The sequence below is a fragment of the Eptatretus burgeri genome, chromosome 14 (genome assembly GCF_056783735.1).
Source record: "Eptatretus burgeri isolate ZD-2024b chromosome 14, Ebu_testis_v1, whole genome shotgun sequence".
NCBI lineage: Eukaryota > Metazoa > Chordata > Myxini > Myxiniformes > Myxinidae > Eptatretus > Eptatretus burgeri.
Window position 1 is genome coordinate 70,839,861 of NC_140974.1, and position 19,149 is coordinate 70,859,009.

The 19,149-nt window shown below is 44.5% G+C and overlaps 1 long non-coding RNA gene across 1 annotated transcript in view; it reads left to right on the plus strand.

Annotated features, from left to right (window-relative positions):
• The window catches only part of LOC147013566 (uncharacterized), a 96,891-nt gene that overhangs the window by 12,314 nt on the left and 65,428 nt on the right, over positions 1-19,149 (plus strand). The window contains exon 2 of the long non-coding RNA XR_015051374.1: positions 4,134-4,322. This is a non-coding gene — a long non-coding RNA (uncharacterized LOC147013566). The remainder of the gene's footprint in view (positions 1-4,133; positions 4,323-19,149) is intronic.

The following is a 19,149-nucleotide window of genomic DNA, read 5'->3' on the forward strand; positions in this document are numbered from 1 at the left end:
GTGACGAACGGGATACGTTGCACACAAGGACATTTATTATAGAGCACATGTATTACACACACAACACAAGCAAGGGCAGTCATGCAATTTACAAGCAAGGCAAATAGAAAGAAATACAACCGACTATAATTATTATTTACAAGCACTTAACAGTTTTACTTAACAGACGGCACCACGACAACATTCATTCAAAGCAAAAGGAAAGACCCCCTCATAGGCAAGGGGGTAGACGGGGTTCGTAAACCTTTATGGCCGTGGGCCGTGGATGACCGAATGGGCCCACGAGACCGACGCTGGTTACCTGCACTCTCGTGGTGCGACGGTCGGCGAGCTCTCTCCGGCACTCCTTGCCAGACGCGCAGGTCTGACGCACAGCCAGCAGGGCTGCGCCTCCCGTCTGCGTCTCCGAGGCGTCGCCCGGACTCGCCACCGGCCCGCGCCTTCACCGACAGGTCGCTCAACACCAAGACGAGAGGGAGGGAGAGAGAACTCGACCTCGACGACAAAGAACGACGAAGGCCACCCCACCGACAAAGAGAGAGATCCAGCACGACCCCGACAGAGAGGATGACGTCGACGACCCAGACAAAAAAGGGACTTGACCTCGACCACCAAGAGAGAGAGAGAGCGAGCCCCGCGTGCCGTCCGCGTTATATAGCGCGGGACTCCGCCCTTCGCTCCTCCCCCGTTTTCGGCTCCGCCTCCCTTCGAGAAGGTTCCCGAAAAGGGGCATTCCCTAACCCCGACCGCCTCACGCCGTGCATCCACCAATCGGCAGCGAGCTGCCCTCCCCCTTCCCTTCACACCAAGCGCGGGAAAATAGGCGGGAAAAAACCCCACAGGCTTCACAAGAGCTTTTGTTCTGCCAATCCTTCTCGGACGGTTTCCGACGCGGAAACCGTCTTACCGTGGTCCGTGGAGGATGGCGTTCGTAAGCGGGCGTAGTGGCGAAGATGGTGGTGATTGTTGTGGGGGTGGTGTGAGCGTGGTGGGCGTTGTGGCGTAGTTGGTGGTGGTTGTTTGCGTGGAGGTTTGTTGCAATGGTGGCTCAAAATAACGAGAGATAAAGAAAAACGGCTATCTCAGAGTCGCAGCCCGGTGAACACGAAGAAAATTCCCTTTAAACAACGGTGGGGACCTATCTGCACATAAACTTAGCGTCATAACTGATCTAAGGATCCTTTATGGTGTATTGCGAATTTCCACAGCCGTAACAATATGTATATGTATGTATACATATATATATATATATATATATATATATATATATATATATATATATATATATATATATATATATATATATATATATATATATATATATATATATATATATATATATATATATATATATATATATACACTGTATGTATATAATGGAAAAAAAACATTTAAATAAAATGTAAAAACATTGAGGGTAAAATCTCAAAAGAACAACCAAACAAGGGAGGAATGACATGACATTACTATACCACAATATGACATCACAATACTCTACTCTTATTGGTTACCATCATGACATCTTTTGACATTTTACTTTTTTGTGGGATTATGATGGATGAAGAAGAATAACAATGAAGAATGATATCACATTATGAAGCCCCAATACCACACCACAATCCTCTTATGAATTGGCGTCAAGACATCTTTTGACGTTTTGCTTTTGTTGTGGGATTGTGATGAACAAGGGAGTGCATGAATGAAAACTGCGTGTGTTGGTAAATTTAAACATCCTTTTTTGAAGATAATTAATGGCTTCCCTCCATGAAAGGCTTATCCTTGTTCAGCCCAAATTCGCCTCGGATGGGGTTTCAGCCGCCATATTGATTCAGCCTATTGTCTTGGATACATGATCTACTCTCACTGAGTAATTAAAGTTTATGATCAAAATATTATATCAGATTTGAGAATCGCATCTCGTGGACTAAATAAATGTCGAAATCTGCAGTGAAATCTGAAAAAATTACTAAATTAGCGATTTTTATAACTGAGCATATTTATTTAAGCAAAGCATTAAACTTAACTTATTCTGCCGTTCAGACGATTATATTGAGTGAAGAAAAGATTAAGGAATGTGCAGAAAGTGGAACTTCATGGAGCGCAGCAAAAATTTAACCAGCAGGATCGAAGCTATTTTGCAAGCCATGGCGATACAATGCTCAGGGTCCTTTATTTTATGGCAATTCCGAACGCAGCTTGTTTTTCTTCACCTTTTTGTGCAATCTGCTTTCTTTCTAAAAGATTAATGTAAATATATTAATATACAGTATATCTATACTGGCTAACCTGGGTTCGAATCCCGACCCAGCTATAAACTGTCATCCCGGTGTTTCGCAGGCAGTGTGATTCATCAATGTGTGCGCAATCTCCAGAATGGACTTTAAACTCGGTGTCACATTTGCTGGAATCCCCCTCTCTCCTCTTCCCCTGCTCTCTCCGCCCCTCCTCACTCTATCCCCTTCCCTCTCCCTCTCTCACCCCTCTCCCTCTCACTCTCTCACCCCTCTCCCTCTCTCTCCCAACCCAACCCTTATCTTTCACCCTGACCCCTCTCTAACCTGACCCCTCCCTTCTCCCCCTCTCTCTACCACCCCTCTACTTCTGTTAAGAGGACTGTCAGTGAAGGACTGACGGTTTAGTTTTCAATTTGAAATGGCGTTCCAAGAGTGTAGCATTTATAATGTTTTAATTCATTTACTCTTTGAAAAATCTCCACTCAATTGTTGAGGTGTCGCTCTCCCCCCCCCCTCAACCCACATCTTCTTCCCCCCCTCCTCACTTCCCCACCCATTCCTTGTGCCCCTCCTCACTCCTTCCTCTTTCTCCCCTCCCACCTCTGTCTCACCTTCTTTTCCCCCACCCGTCCTTACTCTCTTCTCCCCCCTCCTCGCCCCCACCCTTCCTCTCTCTTCCTCCCTCTGTCTTTCTCTCACTCCCACCCCCTCCTTCCCGTCTGTATAGCAACGTGTGGTGAGGCGATACTTCTCCAATTTCCTCGCTCTCCCACTTTCATCACTCCCTCCTCTCCCCCCCTCCCTCTCTCTTTTCTAGCTTCCACCCCTCATCGCACCTTCTTCCTCCTGGAGTGTATAGCAACGTCTTCCTCCCCCCCCTTCTCACTTCCCCACTCATTCATTGTGCCCCTCTTCGCTCCCTCTTCTCTCTCTCCCCTCTCTTCCCCCTCCCCCCTCTCTCTCTCTCTCCTCCCGACAATCTCCCTCTCCCACCCCTCTTTCTCTCACCCTATTTATTTCTCTCCCCCCCCCCTCACCCCCCAGTATTCCCATCAGCGAAGCAAGAGTGATATTTGCCTCTAAACCAATAGATGTGCGTTTGGTCTTGGGGACATACTGGGTAATTGTGGTGGAGGAAGGAGGGGATTGGTGGTAGTGGGAGGAGAGCGGAAAAGGTTGGAGGAGGGAGGTGTGGGGTGTGAATCTGGAGGGAGGGTGGGGTGTATGGAGGGAGGGGGTGGGATGGGTGGAGGGAAGGAGAAGAAGTGGTGCGAGGGGGCATCCGGTAAATTTGCTCATATATATATATATATATATATATATATATATATATATATATATATATTTATATAATGTATGTGAGTGAGTGTTTGTTCCTTACACGTTTCCAAACTCCCTGGGCCAATTTGGCCGAAATTTGCTGTGCTGCATTATTTTTTTACACGTGGTAGGAAGGTCAACGTTAAAACAACAACAACAGCAACAACTGTATATATGTATATACAAATATTTTTTCAAAATTATTTTCTAAAAAGAAACATGCATCCAACAAAAAGGGTGACTATATCTACTCTGCTGATGTGTAAGTAATAAGCAAGAGCAGATCCAGTCTCAGGCTTTCACCTGTTGGCTTCCTCAGGCCAGTAGACAATGGAAACGCATTCCTTGTAATTTTGATTCATCGACACATATCATTTACATTAATAATTTTACATTAACATGCCGAAGTATGTTTCCCACTCATAAAATTTTCCACTCATAAAAAATTAAAGTCATCATAAAATTAGTTGACGAGGGTTCCAGGCTGTTCTCGATCTGCAGGTGCAGATGGAGAAACCGATTGTATGATGCAAAAGAGAATGCGTCATCACTGCAGAACTGCGTACCTTTGTTTTGCAGAAAATGCGCTTTTCAGACGTACATCACGTTGGTGTGTCGGGCAGAAAGAGAGGCCGGCGGGGGTGAGCCCCGATCATTGTCGGGTCCTTGTGGCGCAAAGTCCCCGGACGGACCGGGTTCCCACCCTTGGCAGGCGTCGATGCATATGTTGACCCTGGAGCGCGTCGGCCTCCTGCGGAGTCCCATAAGGTGCGTGCTTTGTTTGCGCTATCCTCACATTTGCAAAGCGACTGTTGTCTTGGCTGCTATTCCCACGGCTCTTGATATATACCATTCACCTTTAGAGACTCGCTTTCCTTACTGAGTCTCTCAAAACCAGTGATTCTCTCTCTCTCTCTCTCTCTCTCTCTCTCTCTCTCTCTCTCTCTCTCTCTCTCTCTCTCTCTCTCTCTCTCTCTCTCTCTCTCACTCGCACTCGCACTCGCACTCGCACTCGCACTCGCACTCGCACTCGCACTCGCACTCGCACTCGCACTCGCACTCGCACTCGCACTCGCACTCGCACTCGCACTCTCTCTCGCACTCTCTCTCGCACTCTCTCTCTCTCTCTGACAGTTCGATCACGTGAGCAAATCGAATTGAGAGTTGATACCTGCACTATCGATCATTGGTTGTTCGGATATACTTGTCTGATCATTGATGTTTATGCCGTTGCTCTTTGATGTTTATGCGCTTGCTCTGAAGGTCTGCTTTTACTGCTTTTGCCGCTCTTTCCCCCCTGCGAAATTTCCTTATTGGCAAAAAAAACAAAAAAACTTCCTTCCGTCCTTCCTTCCTTCCTTCCTCACTATTCAGCCATTTCCGAGAAAAAGCAGCATGTGTGAACTTTCACTGCAGATGTCCTTTTAAAATGTTCGTTTTGTGTAAGCGCAGTGAATGCACATTACGAGTGCGAGGAGCTGTCTATTTTTTGTGGAATCGCTTGAACGAGAAATGATCATTTTCACAAGTTGGATATTTATTCGAAAACCGAAAGATCATTGATTTTGGAGGATGTTGCATGTGGCATTGATTGTTGAGACGAAGACATTTGTCCAGCATGCTGGTGAAGCTTCGTGTGAATTACGAGGACATTAGGAGACAATGGATAAATACAGAGTGGATATGGTTTACAGGACCCTTCCCTTTGTGTGCAGATTCTTCTTTTCTTTTCTTTTTTTTGGCTGTTGGTTGCATCATTGGTTCGGGGCACTGATATGCCGCTGAATGCAGTGCCCCTATTGGCAGTACAACTGGTACTCATTTTGCCGACCTCAGAAGGATGACAGGCTAAGTCAACCCCACCTGGTGTTAATTCAGCAGCCAACAGAGCTTGAATCCAGGACCCGAGGATCCCAAGCCACTACCCGAACCGCTAAGCCAACACCAGGCTTGATTTGCAGGTGGGATCCAAACATCATGATCCATCACTTCAGATGCTAAATCTACAAAGGCCAAACCTGCAAGCAATTTCATATATTTATTGTTGGTATTATTACATTTAAGTGATTACAAGGGGGGAGTCAAAAAGTTGTCTTTTCTTTTTTTTTTTCCTACCTTTCCCAAAACTTGTATTCCATGACGTCAGGAAACTCACCCACCCGTGGGAAAAAGGCCATGCAGGCTGGAAACGACATCATCGCCACCGTCAAATGGACAATCTTTTGCTAGAGCATCAGTTCTTCCGAGGCGGTCTCTTGGCAAGGGTTATGCCGGATGGTTTTCCATGGCCTTCCCAGCAATCATTCCGGGCAGGAGCTTGTAATTTGCTCAGGGTGCCGACAATAACTTGGATAATCTTCACAAACAACATTGTGAGATCTTTATAACGCTCACCAGGAACTAGTGCTGGAACGTCTTGCTTCGACTTTCTGATGTTTATTGATGTGCACACAGTCGTGACTCCTTGCCCCGCGTGTGAAACACCAGGACGATAGTTTATAGATGACACAAGAAGCGAATCCCGCAGGTTATGATAGCTCAACGACGAGTGCACATACCCTCCAAGCCATCTTGCCAACCCTGGGAACTACCAATAGAAAAGGACTCAGATGGGACCAAGTTTTGTAAGTGCATGAGGACCATCCCTTCAGTTTAGGGGAAAATATTTCCGACTTTCGTCACGATGGCATCTGTAGATTTTAATTTTTTTATCAACGTTCAAGCATAAAATTATGTATTTTCAAAATATTTACAGCACGATTCAATACCGTTCATATCTTTTTAGTACCTGGGCAAATCATTTGAACGAAACTTGTTCGTAACGAGACACTTGCTGTTTAAGTGTAGTAATTGCATGGTAAATTAGAATGGGGGCACTCTGTAGAGTGCGTACCCCCGCCAGGCTGAACAGTTTACGTTTAGTATCCCCCTGATAGGTCGGATTTGCATCCCGATCTTCACCAAAATCCAATCGATCCTTCCTTGTCACACACCCAACCTGGTCACCAAGTTTCGGCCGAATCTGTCCATAACGTTGGGAGATAACTTGCTGTACAGTAAGTCCTCGCTTAACATTGTCCCTGTTGACGTTGTTTCGTCATTACATCGCTTGTCCATTGGAGAACGTACTCCCTTTAAAGTCGGTTATAGTTCTGTTATAACGTCGAGTACAATAGATAACGACCGCAAGCTCATCTGCATGAACACGCCTTCAAATCTCTCATTTACTACAAAACTAATGGTTTTCAACTTTAAATAAAGCTCCGGTATAAACGACACCGTAAGTACCGGTGTATCAGCTGTCGCGTAACTACCGATGTACAAGCTGTGGTGTAAATACCGGTGGATAAGCTGTAGCGTAAATACTGGTGTATAAGCTGTGGTGTAAATACTGGTGTACAAGCTGTGGCGTAAATACTGGTGTATAAGCTGTGGTGTAAATACTGGTGTACAAACTGGCGTAAATACTGGTGTATAAGCGGTGGCGTAAATACTGGTGTACAAGCTGTGGTGTAAATACTGGTGTACAAGCTGTGGCGTAAATACTGATGTACAAGCTGTGGCGTAAATCCCGATGTACAAGCTGTGGTGAAAATACCGATGTACAAGCTGTGGTGTAAATACGGGTGTATAAGCTGTGGCGTAAATACCAGTGCATAAGCTGCAGCGTAAATACCAGTGTATAAGCTGTAGCGTAAATACCGGTGTATTATCCGTGTTGTAAATACTGGTATACAAGTCACCATAAATTCCGGTGGATAAGCTGAAGCGTAAATACCAGTGTATTATCTGTGTTGTAAATACCAGTATATAAGTCGTACCATAAATACCGGTGCATATGCTGTAGCATAAATTCCGGTGTATAAGCTGTAGTGTAAATACCAGTGTATTATCTGTGTTGTAAATATTGGTATATGTCGTACCATAAATACCGGTGCATATGCTGTAGCATAAATTCCAGTGTAAAAGCTGCAGTGTAAATACTGGTGTATGAGCCGTGTTGTAAATACCGGTATACAAGTCATACCATAAATAACGGTGTTTAAGCTGTAGCGTAAATACCGGTGTATAAGCTGTAGCGTAAATACCAGTGTCTAAGCTGAAGCGTAAATACCAGTGTATTATCCATGTTGTAAATACTGGTATACAAGTCATACTGTAAATGCCAGTGTATAAGCTGTGGCCTAAATAACGGTGTATAAGCTGTGGCCTAAATACCGGTGGAAAAGCTGCAGCGTAAATTCCAGTGTATCAGCTGTGGCGTAAATATCTGTGTACAAGTTGTACCTTCAATACCGGTGGATAAGCTGTAGCGTAAATACTGGTGTATAAGCTGTGGTGTAAATACTGGTGTACAAGCTGTGGCGTAAATACTGGTGTATAAGCTGTGGTGTAAATACTGGTGTACAAACTGGCGTAAATACTGGTGTATAAGCGGTGTCGTAAATACTGGTGTACAAGCTGTGCTGTAAATACTGGTGTACAAGCTGTGGCGTAAATACTGGTGTACAAGCTGTGGCGTAAATACTGGTGTATAAGCTGTGGTGTAAATACTGGTGTACAAGCTGTGGCGTAAATACTGGTGTATAAGCTGTGGCGTAAATACTGGTGGATAAGCTGTAGCGTAAATACTGGTGTACAAGCTGTGGTGTAAATACTGGTGTACAAGCTGTGGCGTAAATACTGGTGTACAAGCTGTGGCGTAAATACTGGTGTATAAGCTGTGGCGTAAATACTGGTGTACAAACTGGCGTAAATACTGGTGTATAAGCGGTGGCGTAAATACTGGTGTACAAGCTGTGGCGTAAATACTGGTGTACAAGCTGTGGCGTAAATACTGGTGCATAAGCTGTGGCGTAAATACTGGTGTATAAGCTGTGGCGTAAATACTGGTGTATAAGCTGTGGCGTAAATACTGGTGTATAATCTGTGGCGTAAATACCGGTGTATAAGCCCAGCCAGAGTATGTACAATTTTGGCCTCATTTACACCGAGTTGAGCATTGATAACGTCCGTGGTTGCGTCACCCTCTCCGATCTCAGATATTTGACTAGTAGTGATCCACTTGACTAGCTCCACGTGTTTGTATGTTAAACTGATGGAAACATCCTCAAGTGTATTGATAACATCGGTGGGTCCTGGGCTGGAGTTAGGGTTAGGGCCCTGTCACACCTTGACGTTTTAGCCAGCGTATGGCAACGTATCAAAATGTATGTAAAACGCTGGCGTACGCTGAACTATTGATGTTTTTTTCAGTTTTGGACGTATTCATAACGAGTTGGACGTATGCATAACGTATTTGTAACGTACACAGAACGTTTCAATAACTTATAGATAACTTATACCAACGAATGCTTAGCGTGTTGTCGGCGTTCACAACCTATGCCCAACGATAGTCTAACTTATGCATAGCGCGGCAGCGTATCGCCGACGATCACGTGGCGTAGCCTATTAAAAGGCTGCCGCTCAACGATTTAAATCATAACCACACTAGAAATTGAAGTGTCAACATCACCGTCATGTCGAACCCAAAAAAAAAAAAATCATGGAGTCTGGAACACTGACGGGTTCCTCCTGTGAGGCCCATTTTTATATATCAATTCCCCTAAACGCTGCCAATGCGCCATTGTACGGTAGCTGTAAGTTAGAAACACGTTCAGTAAGTTCTGTGGTTGTCCGGAAGATGTCAAATACGTCTACATACGTCAATATGCGTTGGAGATACATTACACATATGTTCAAAGCACGTTACTCATAGGTTAGAAATAAGTTTCGGGTACGCTAAACATTACCTCGACGTGTTTTGACTTATGAGTAACTTACAAGTAACGTGTGTTGGGGTGTGTCAACGATCGTGTAACGTGCCTACAACTTATGGCTAGCGTATGCGGAACGTATGAGTCATACGCTGGCATACATCAAAAAATTTTGAGCATGCTTTAAATTTGAGACGAGCTAGGCGTACTACGACGTATGCCAGCGTGCTTCAGCGTGCTCTTCACGTATACAAAACTTACCCATAACGTATTCGACGTGTGCCAGCGTATTCGCCAAATTTTTCATACATCAGCATACGCTGGTTAAAACGTCAAGGTGTGACAGGGCCTTTAGGGTTAGTGTGTGCACGGGTGTGCACGAATGGTGTGTGGAGGTCGTCTTGGCCTGAATGTGTCAATGATTTGAAAAGATTTAAACATGTTGTTCCTGCCATGAAGAAAGTTATCCTTGCCTTGGCCAATAAAGTGGGTTTTGATGAGGTGGAAGAAGCCGACGTTACAAAACCTCTGCAATCACATGGAGAAGAGCGAACCAATGAAGACATTAAATTGTTTGTTTAAAATTATTTAAACTTGTACTTCGTGGGTAAATAATGTCTTGTCTGACGATAAAAAATTTTTCCTGGAACCAAACTCCCTCACCCCTTATTTACATGAACTCTTATGGGGAAATTGGATTTGCTTAAAGTCGTTTCATTTCGTCACACTTTTTACCTCCACCACCAAAGGTGAAGGGGGTTATGTTTTCAACCCTCTCTGTCTGTTTGTCTGTGTGCACAATCGAAAATTTTTTTCTTTTATGTTGGTCAGTCGATTTTGTTATTCTGTCTCTATCTGTCTGTGTCTGTTTGTCTGTTGCCTCCAGGACACATTTTTTTAACCGATCTTCACGAAACTTCACCACATCGTCGAGTTTGTCGTAGGGAAGAAGCCTATTGTTTTTAAGGTCAAAATGTCAACACAAGCCAAAGGTCAACAACTTAGGTGAGATTTCTAAAATCCTCAATTTTCATCCATCTATCCATCCATTAGGACCATACTCAGTGCAGAGCGTTGGTACTGCCAAAGCAGTCTCCTTGGCTATTGGGCACAATCCTGGACGGGTCGCTACTCCGACACAGTATACCAGCATGCTGGCACTTATTTTGCCGACCTCAGAAGAATGACATACAGAGTAATCCCCACCTGGTATTAATTCAACAGCAGAGTGGGATTTGAACTCAGGATCCGAAGATCCTAAACCCACCACCCGAACCATTAAGCCAACACCAGGCATATATTTTCATTCGATTGACTTGAAATTTGAAGATTATTTAGATTTCAGGTCAATTAATTCAACCAGCCAATTATTTTTGAGGTCAACATTGACCAAAAGGTCAACATAGGCCAAATGTCAACAACTTCGGTGAGATTTCTAAATTCCTCAATTTTCATCCGATTTACTGGAAATTTGAAGAGGATTTATATTTCAGGTCAATTAATTCAACCAGCCAATTATTTTTGAGGTCAACATAGACCAAAAAGTCAACATAGGCCCAAGGTCAACAAGTAAGGTGGTATTTCTGAAATCCTCAATTTTCATCCGATTGACTTGAAATTTGAAGAGGATTTTTTTTTGTATACCTTGTCAAGGCTCGTATGAGACCTAACACACAACACACAGCTACTGGGGCATGAGACAAGAGGGGCGTGGGAAGGACAAAACAGTGGGGAACAGAGACATTAGGAGATCTGTGGAAGGGAGAGGGGTGAGGTGGGGAACATGGGGTGCACAAGATGAACACTACAGGGACTTTCAGGAAGAAAAGCAGGGAATTTGAAGGAGGTGGGTTTGGGGTGGATTAACGGGGTTAGAAAAGATTGAGTATTTGGATGGGGAACGATAAGAGGTGATAGTAAACAGCTGTTTTGAAGACCTGGGGGGGGGGGGTGGGAAGAATGGGATTGAACAGAGTGAGGGAGTTTATTCCAAAGGCAGGAAAAAAAAGAGGAATGAAAGAGTGAAGGTGAGCAATGATTCGTGATTTTGGTAGTTTTACCAGAAGAGGGTTGTTGGCGGACCTTGAACGCCCTGCGGAAATATGGGGTGGGGGGGAATCGCAGACAGAGCAAGGGGGTGGGGGGGGACAAATCGCAGACAGAGCAAGGGGGCGGGGGGGGGAAATTGCAGACAGAGCAAGGGGGCGGGGGGGGACAAATCGCAGACAGAGCAAGGTGGTGGGGGGGGGCAAATCGCAGACAGAGCAAGGGGGGGGGGCGACAAATCGCAGACAGAGCAAAGGGGCGGGGGGAAATCGCAGACAGAGCAAGGGGCGGGGGGACAAATCGCAGACAGAGCAAGGGGGATGGGGGGGACAAATCGCAGACAGAGCAAGGGGGTCGGGGGGGGGAAATTGCAGACAGAGCAAGGGGGCGGGGGGGACAAATCGCAGACAGAGCAAGGTGGTGGGGGGGGACAAATCGCAGACAGAGCAAGGGGGCGGGGGGGGAAATCGCAGACAGAGCAAGGGGCGGGGGGGGACAAATCGCAGACAGAGCAAGGGGGGTGGGGGGGACAAATCGCAGACAGAGCAAGGGGGTCGGGGGGGGGGACAAATCGCAGACAGAGCAAGGGGGCGAGACCAGCGAGGAGACAGTAGAAGACAGAAAGACCACCGACCTGACTGCGGTGAGAGAGTGAGAGGCCCAAAGATTCAGCCTCATCGTGGGAGATCCCAATGATCCGAAATGCCTTGGTTTCCACTGTGTGAAGCTGAGAAAGGTGAGAGGCAAGAGCACCAGCCCAGAGGGGAGAGCAGTTCTCCATCAAGCTGCGAACGAAAGCTTTGTATGTGGTCAGGAGCTCAGGTGGGCCGAAGAAGGACTTTGCACGACTGAGGATTCCCAGTCGGTGACTGCCTTTGGAGGCCAGGTTGGAAATGTGGTTTTCCCAGGAAAGATCATGGCAGATTGTGAGACCCAGAAGCTTGAAAGAAAGGATGGAAGAACTCCATTTTGGGCCACACGTTGACTGCGACAGGAGAGGAAGTCTGCGAGCCATGAGTGCAGATGGCCTTGGATACCATAGGAAGAGAGTTTGGTGAGCAGGGCAGGGTGCCAGACCGTGTCAAAAGCACGTGATATGTCTAGGGAGATGGCTCTGATGTCATGTTTGGCATTGAGGACCTCCATCCATTCTTGGAAGAGCAGAAGCAACATATCCAGGGTAGAGTGACCTGATCTGAAACCAAATTGATGATCGGAAATCAAGACGTTGGAGAAGAGGAAGGATTTCGTGTCTGAAGCGATGATGGATTCCATAACCTTGCTGATGATTAGGAGAAGGCTGATTCGTCTGTAGTTGCAGAGATCTGTTTTTACACCTTTTTATTCAGGGCAGTAATGTTTGCTGATTTCCCAGCAGATGACCTTGAGCAAATGAGAGGTTGAATCGAACAGAGAGAGTGTGAGCAAGAGCAGGTTTTTAGGACACGTGGGCTGATGCCGTCTGGACCGGTTGCAGAATCTGTCGAAATTTATATTTATATTTCCGGTCACTGAATTTAACCACCAATTATTTTTAAGGTCAACTTCAACATCCACCAACAAAGGACACCATGGGAACTTCAACATCCACTAACGAATGTTGGCAGACAGGACACCCTATTTTACGTCCATCCATGGGATGGCATACACATTGATGAATCGCTCTGCCTGCGAAACACCGTGGTGACAGTTTATAGAAACCCAGGTTAGACACCTTAGAGGTGACTGCATACATCCCTCTCTGCCATCCTTCCAGTCGTTTCAGAAGGAGGATTCTATAATTGAGACAGTTTTGGTTTAGATGTTGTCCTATAACTAGGCAATAATTGAAAGAGTTTTGTTTTTGAGAAACTTATTCGACAAGGTTCACCTGAAGACCCATGTCTGCAGCTGTCGGTTTAGCTTGCAATGAGTATGTATTTATATATATATATATATATATATATATATATATATATATATATATATATATATATATATATATATATATATATATATATATATGTGTGTATATGAGAGCTTGCAGTGTTAGTGTGAGAAAGTTATGAGCATATCCAAAGACTCAATAGCACTGCATACATGATGAGGTCCTTGGGTTTGAGTTCCAGGTTGAGTCAGAATTTTTTCACACTGGCCCCATGCAGGAATTTCTTCCTGTTTATTTTTATTATATATATAGTTTGGGAGTATATAGAGGTAAAGAAGCTTCTTGCCTAAAATCAGCATCGAGGAGCAAAAATGGCATTTTATTTTTGTGAGTATCAATGAAGAGCAGAAGCTTGAAGGTGGAATTGGAGATTGAAATCGTCTAGCTCTTCCAGGAGCCTCACTCTTGTGGAGAAAGAAGTAACAGCCACAAACAAATACCATCTTCAAAAGCCAGGAATACTCATGCCTAGACAAGGCCTGAATGATTAACAATAAGCTCCTGCATTTGTAATTGAATGTGTTTGAAAATTAAGATAAGAGGCCTTCAGGGTGTAATTAGATTAATTCAGATATCAATGAGTCTGAAAATGCGAGATTCTATCGAACAAAGAAAGTGTACTTCTCTCCTCAACAATATCAGAGCAAGCACCTGTAGCAATCAATTATATGTGGCTAATTGACTCATTTCCAGAAGTACCAGAACATTTCAAAACAATTTGTTGTCAACATACATTGTCCAAAGGAAAGCAAAATGATCTCAAGGAGAAGACAGCAAAACTTTGGAATTCTAGAATAGCACTCGGTAGAGCACATACCTCTGCCAGGCTGAATGGTTTATGTTTAGTATCCCACCGATAGACCGGATCGGGATTCGGACCTGAACCAAAATCGAATCGGCTTGCTCTTGTTACCCACCCAATCAAACGGGACTTCCTCTTTCTTCCTCCCCAGGGACAATTAGCCCTGTCCTACAATACTCCAGAATCGAATGAAATAACTGACGAAATACTCCAATGGAGTATCAGGAGGAATCCAAATAGACAAAGATGGAGTCATCAGGATGAGCCTGGATTGGATTCAGGTTTCAGCTGCTACTTCTCTTCCATTAATCACTTCCAGGCACAGCCAGGTGAACTTCACAAAAACGATTTGCAAGCTTCACCCCTACATAGACAAAGAAAAAGAAAGAAAGGAGAGATGGAACCCTCTCTCATACATGCATTAATCGGCCTCTTCGTCCAACTGACCCTGACTTCTCCCCCAGCAACTATCATCTCTGTACGCACCACATCAATACCTGGCGCTCTTCCCTTCTTCATCATATTTACTGTTGGCTGCACCACCTCCTCCATGATCTCCACAACCCCACCACATTTCTCTCAACATAAAATGTAAGTTCCAGATTGCCGTAGTTTCCTCCCCAGTTCAACAGCTCCTTGAAATATCCTTCCCATACCTTCAATATCCCCCCCCTCTGTCACTCGCTTCTCGGCACATCATCCTTCGTCACCACCCCCCCTCCCCGTTTCATGTATTCACTATCCTCATTCCTCATTCCTCTCACGAGGAAATTTATAGATTAACTAATTCACACCATCCTCTTCCAATATGCTATGCACCTCCTCTTCACATCATTCCTCACCTTATCCACAGCTCTTCCTGCTGCTTTCTTCTTTTACCCATGCAGTTGCAGCAACCCTGCATCCGGTTATCCCTCTCTATCCTCTTCCAGACCTTCTTCACCCCAACTGCTTTCGCTACTTCCTTCGTCCACCACACCTGATTTCTGCCTCAAATTGACGATGTACCCTTTCCCAATTTCCTTCCACACAAAACTATTATGTTATTGCTCCTGTGTCCTGTGGCTCACCCTGGTAGATGGTTTAAAAAAAATAATATTGGAGAAACAGCTAAAACCATGTCCTGGGACTTCTGACTCATCCTGTAGAAAGTACTAAACATTTGTCTCAGTGAGTCAATGAGTGAGTGAGTAAGTTCAATGGTTAGAAAGAGCCTTATATAATCATGGATTACAGTGCAGTCGTATTCCATACGGAGGGATGGAACAGGAAAAGAAATGGCCACCCCATCAACTGTGCATCAATAGATAATACGGTCTTTGGTGTAAATCGGACCTGATTAATTTGTGCTCGAAAACCAAATAAGGTTTACATTGACTTCAGCCCATGGCTTGTAGGTCCAGTTTATTTATCGACAGTATTCCGACTAATCGAGCTCAGAACATTCACCCAAAACTAGAAAAACGGTGCCAGCAGCGACATCGGTGGATTGTGGTGATGAATCTTTCGCAACCTTATTTCATTGCTCGTTTGTTCTTCCTTGACGCATTGATTTTTGTTTATTTGGATTGGATGAATGCCCTTTTTGAACTGCTTCTTTGTGGCATGCGTCTCGTTTCTTTCCCGTTCCTCATTACCTCCACCACTGAAGGTGGACAAGGTGATGTTTTCACCCGTTTGTTGCTTGACAAAACCCCCAAAAAATTTACAAGTATGTTGATCACCTGCGTTTGTTTGTGTTTGTTATCTTGCCAAAATGAAGTTTTTGCAAGATATGTTAGTCAGCTTGTACGTTTTTTATTTTATTTTATTTTATTTTATTTTTTATTTTTGTCTAATCACGAATAAAAAAATTCTGCAGAGCACAGTTATCATCGGAAATTTTTGTAACTTCGCTTATCAGAGGCCTATAGAGGTCCCTTTCAGCGCATAAAATTTTGAAGGTCAAGGTCAAAGGTCAAGGTCACTTTGTCGCAAATCAGGGGAGTCGACGAAACCCTTATTTTTTGAGTAATTTTGATTGGATCGTCTTCAAACTTCATGGGAATATAGTTCATGGTCTGGCGCTCAGCTGATTAATTTTTGGTGGCGATTGGCCTTGGTTCTGGATTCTGGCCTTCATGGTTAGCGCCTCAGGTCAAACATATTTGACCCCAAGGTCAAATTTTCAAGTTTTAGGAACCATATCGTGTAGTACCTAAAATTGAACACCTCGATGAGTGCTTTCTAGATATGTCAAGCTTGAGACATTATGACGTCATTTGGTGACGTTATGAGGCAAAAGCATATTTTTCGTGGTTACTCTGTAGAACGATTCTCATCGGAATCTCTCGTAGGCAGATATTCCTCAAGGAGTCGCTCCTGGTGGATAGCAGCTCTGTTCACCTCAGTGTGACCTTAAAGAAGTCACACGTGGTCACCTTTTGGCAAGATACGGGTCACCCTGCAGGTGACATTGGTTTTTTGTTTGTTTGTCTGTCCGCTCGCCTTCAGCCCAAACCGCTCAACCGATCGTTCTGAAATTTTCAGAGATTAATGTCACTGACCCTGCGACGGTCCAGCATTGTAGTTTCGTAAAATTCGGTCGACTGAAAAGGTCTACATAGGCCAATAGGCCAATTTGAGCCAAATTTTCTAAAATCCTCAAATTTCATCCGATTGACTTGAAATTTGAACAGGATTTGCATATCAAGTCATGGAATTCAACCACCTATTACTTTTGAGGTTATCTTAGGTCAAAAGGTCAACATAGGCCATAAGGTCACCCTAAAATAGGCCAAATTTTAAAATTGTTTCTATAATTGTCAATTTTCATCTGATTGACTTGACATTTGAAGGCCATTTGCATATCAGGTCACCAAATTCAACCACCCATTAATTTTGAGATAAACATAGGTCAAAATAAAAGGCCAATTTGGGCCAAATTTTCTAAAATCCTGAATTTTCATCCGATTGAATTGATATTAGAACAGGATTTGCACACCAGGCCACTGAATTCAACCACCTATTAATTTTGAGATAAACATAGGCCAAATTTTCTAAAATCCTGAATTTTCATGTGATTGAATTGAAATTTGAAGAGCATTTGCACATCAGGTCACTGAATTCAACCCCCTATTAATTTTGAGGTCATTATAGTGCACAGTAACACCCGTTTCATCCACATCATGCACTTTGTCGGCACTAAGTCAGTTTTCCTTAACCCCATTTCAAGCAAATATGAAAAATTATTTTACTCATACACTGTTACAACCAGATGCTCTATCCAAGGATGTGGGTTCAGGACTCCTTTCTCACTTTGTATCGAGTGAGTGAGTGATATTTGTTGTGTATCTACAAATCTTTCACTCCGTACTTTGCCTGTGAGTAACTTCTCTTGATTGAAGGGAGTATTAATCACATTTCATAAGCAAGCCTTGTCAGGTCGATTTTGTTGAGATGATCGAATCTTCATTCTGTCTCCAGAACATCCTCAACAAGTTGCTGTTTAATGTCAACTGGAAAGTCACATTGTCATCCTCGATGCAGTCTGAGTTACGCATTTATTGACGCTATCCAAGTGTCTCTTCACGGTAGCCATTGGAATGCTGTGTTCCTTTACCGCTTTGTTCAGGCTGGATTTTCCTTCCCAAACAGCTGCAATGGGGGCAGCCATACATTCTAACGGCCGTTTTCCCTGCCGAATGGTACGCACAGTCATGCTTGGCTATTGAGCAAGGGTGCTTATCCAGTACAAATGATTACGACTTTTATTTTATTCAATGTCACCCTGTCGTGTCATTTGTAGCGTCGGTGCTGTGCTTGGTCACTAACCTGAAAAACCCTTTGACCCCGACAATGTGAAATGCTGATGTTCTCGCTTGGAAGCGCCATTCCTGGCGTTTCCCCGAGAGTCGACCCCATCAGACAGATTTTACGTAACCCATTGATAACAAAGTACTTTCACTTAACCCACCGTTACATCGATAGACCTTTCATCGGCGATCTATCAGATTTCCCCTCCAAAAGGGTCGAACCTTCTTTGCGGCCTCGAGCCAGGAGTTGGTCCAGGGATGGTGCGTGTTTGATGCGCATCATGAAAGCGCTCCTTTGTGCTCGGGAAGGCGGTCCCTCATTAGATCATCACAGGTTTACTCGCGTATGATTTCGCACCTGGGCCCGGTGAGGTGCTGCCGTTGCGGCCGCTTTGTTGTGTTTGGCTCAAGCGCCGCCTCTCGGGTCGCTCGATCAGCCGGCCGGGACTCGTGCTTGCTCGAGTTCAAAGCGCCCCCGAGGCCCGGCGGGTTCGCGAGAGGCTTGAACGCCGCTTGAACATGCCACGTCGAGCGTGTTATTAACACGATTTGCTTGTTTGTTTGTTTGTTTGTTTGTTCTCATCGCAACCCATGCGGACACACTCGTTTCCGCGGCATGCAAGTTTCGAAAGCATTCTCACACTTGGTCAGGGCCACGGTCGACGCCCACGAGCCGTCACTAGATCAGCTGTTCCGGTGTTCCCACGGTCCGGGCGGCCCCTCGTACTCCTCGAACATGGTACATGTGTGTTTGTTGGCTTTCATGCCAAATATAATCCCTTAAATACTTGTGTTGTTGATCTTGTTGGAAAAAGTAAATGTTTCAATTTCATGAAGCCATCGAAATGGTCTCTTTCCGTCCATTGTCGTTGCAACTTTTTCAACTTTCTTCTCCGTCGACTGAGCCTCAAACTACCGCCTTGATGTGCTCGTTGATGCGACGTTTCGTGAAGTCCTTTTGTGTTGCCGTTGTTTCCTCGATGGTGGACTGCTCGGGTTATTGAGCATCTTATTATTTCGCTGCAAAACCTCTCATGTGGAATCTATTTACGATGTACGCAAGGATGGTGGACGTTTGATGTCCCATGCCTTGCAGGCACCGTGTCTGAGCTTCCCCTTCACTCCGAACGCACCACCATGAGTGCGTATGTACTAAATAAATGACCCCAAATTGCAAATTCTAAACATTTGAGCAAATGATATGAGCATTCCACTGGAGAAAGAAAAACAAATGGACTTGCAACGGTATATAAATCAATCCATATTGTGG